This window comes from Hyla sarda, unplaced genomic scaffold, assembly GCF_029499605.1.
Source record: "Hyla sarda isolate aHylSar1 unplaced genomic scaffold, aHylSar1.hap1 scaffold_1435, whole genome shotgun sequence".
In the NCBI taxonomy this organism is placed as follows: domain Eukaryota; kingdom Metazoa; phylum Chordata; class Amphibia; order Anura; family Hylidae; genus Hyla; species Hyla sarda.
Window position 1 is genome coordinate 53,395 of NW_026608065.1, and position 2,657 is coordinate 56,051.

Sequence of the window (2,657 nt, forward strand, 5' to 3'; positions counted from 1 at the left end):
TCACAATCTAAAACGAGGTACGGGGAAGAGCCGGTACCAACAGGCCCAGAGCGTCCAAAATGGTGATCCTGGGCCTAGTTGTTAACAGGCTGGTGTTTTTTAGTCTGGGGAGGGCCAGTAACAATGGTCCTCGTCCACTCTGGTAATGTCAGGCTCTTGCTGTTTGTTTGCTATCTGGCAGAGACTGAAAAAATGGTGACACACACGTTGTTTGTCAAAAATAATTACCAAGATGGGAAAAAAAAAAAAAAACGTGTGCAGTTCACCATATTTTCATTCTCAGCCAGATACCAACCAAACAGCAACAGCCTGACGTTACCAGGGTGGGTGAGGACCATTGTTACTGGCCCTCCCCAGCCTAAATACTGCCAGCCTGTTACCACCTAGGCCCAGGAGCGCCATTTTTGATTCTCCAGCCCTGTTGATACCGGCTCTTCCTAGCACCCCTGTGGCGGTGGGTAACAGGGTAATAATGGGGGGGGGATAGCGCTAGCTGGTTTTGGCGCTAAAGCTAAGCCCTGACTTAGTAATGGATTCTGTCTACAAGACAGTTTCCACTACTAAGCCTTATAATGTAAATTTATTACACAAAAATAAAAAATTACAACACGTTTTATAAAAATTTTATTGAAAGAAGCACTACCACACAAGCTGTCAAAATATTTTTTTGAATTTACAACAAAATAAACGTAGTCCATCAGACAGAGTTGTAGCCCTTCACACGTATCTGAAATAAAAACTAAAAAAAAAGTTACTACATGCATGGCACTCACCCCTGTGGAGAACGTTTTTTTAATGTGGATGCTCCAACTTTTGATAAAAAACAACCCCCATTTCCTGTGTGGGAATGATGGGAGTTGTAATTTAAAAAACATGTTGAGCCTAAAGATTTGCAACAGCAGAAGGCAACCCTTATCATGGGAGTTGTTGTTTAGAAACAGTTATTCATGTGTCTACTAAAATTACTGATGATGAATATAATGAAGTATATGTTTATTGGTCTCAAGAATGTTTTTATCATGTCAGTAAGCAATACATACACACACACATATATATATCTCTATGTATATATATATATATATATGGGTATATATATATGGGTGTGTATGTGTTAGCACACTTTTTAAGGATAGTTACTGGTCATATTTTATCCGTTTTAATACAGGTTTTTTTATGAGGAGGAATAGGTGGTTTAAAACTGTTTTAAGCTGTCCTTATGCTTTTAATCTTCCCCAACAATACAAGATTTTAGAGAAAATTTTCAACCTGTACAACTTTAACGGAAAAAGTATGAATGAAATAACTAATAGCAAAAAACTGTTAAAATATATTAAAGAAAGTGGTTTTATTGCCCATGTGAATAATTTTAATGGAGAGAAATGCAGGAAAATATGGAAAATGGCAAATATGATTTATATTTTTAATTCACAGAAAGATCTGGCCTGGAGCTGCATACACGAGTGTCTTCCATGCCGGGCATTCCAGCACCGAAGAAGGATGGCCAACACTGCAGTATGCCCGAGGGAGGGCTGCCAGGAACCCGAGACCGTGTACCACCTTTTCTGGACTTGTTTTTATGCAAAAAGGATATGGACTAAAATACTCCCTCTGGTGAAGAAGATAACAGAAATAAAGGACTTAAACTCTGCAGCTGTTTTTTATGGATGTCTGGAATGCCCAATACGGACTCAAGAGATAATGGCATGGAAGATCATAAACTGTGTTAAAGCAGCTCTATGGAATGCCAGAAACATTTTACTTTTTAAACATGAGATTTTATCTGTGAATGATGTGTTAGCTCTTTGTTTTAGTGATATGTACCAGTACTTTTTATTAGACAAGAAATATTATCCTTTATTAGCTAGAAAATTGTATTTTTATGAATGGAACGCCCTTTTGTAAAGCCACCAAGTGCCCATTTTAAGTGTATTATGATTGTATTTATGTGAACTTTTATTGTTATATGTGATTTTATTATCAAAATTTGTTTTTATTGAAAAAATTATATTTAAAAATCGTAATGCACTTTGTAAAATTTTATGAATTCTAAATAAAAAGATACCCCTCAGGGGTAGCCAAGTAAAAAAAAATCTGTTCTTATCAGTTTAATATCTGATACATCCCCTATCTGGGGACCATATATTAAATGGATTTTTGAGAACGGGGGCCGATTTCGAAGCTTGCTTCCGTCGCCCTATGCATTGACCCGATATGGAAGTATCTTCGGGTACAGTGCACCACCCCCTTACAGGGTTAAAAAGAAAGATTCCTACTTTCATTGCTACCTGCTTGCTGGCTAGCCAGCTAGCCAGCCCTGTGGGCCTTGCTGCTGCTGCAGCCAAAAAACAAAAGGTGGTGCTGCTGCTGCTGCTTCTGCTTCTGCTTGTGTCTGGCCGCTGTTGGAGCGTCCAGGCACAGGACTTCTGCTGCTGCTGACTAAATGGCCTCCTTAATTGGATCATCTGAGCAGCCAGCACACCTGTGCAGGTAGGTAGGGCATGACATGATAGGCAGCTGCCTTATAGCGGGTGGGTGCTGAATGTTCCTAATTGACAAAATAAGATTAATGCTTATGAAGAAATATAAAATCTCATCCCTTCCCCAATATCGCGCCACACCCCTACCCCTTAATTCCCTGGTTGAACTTGATGGACATA

The 2,657-nt window shown here is 39.1% G+C and overlaps 1 non-coding gene across 1 annotated transcript; it reads left to right on the top strand.

Moving 5' to 3' along the window:
- Positions 1–2,058: 2,058 nt before the first annotated feature.
- LOC130307587 (U2 spliceosomal RNA) lies at positions 2,059–2,243 on the top strand. The gene has a single exon (XR_008856756.1). It is a non-coding gene; the product is annotated as a U2 spliceosomal RNA (small nuclear RNA).
- Positions 2,244–2,657: the final 414 nt, after the last annotated feature.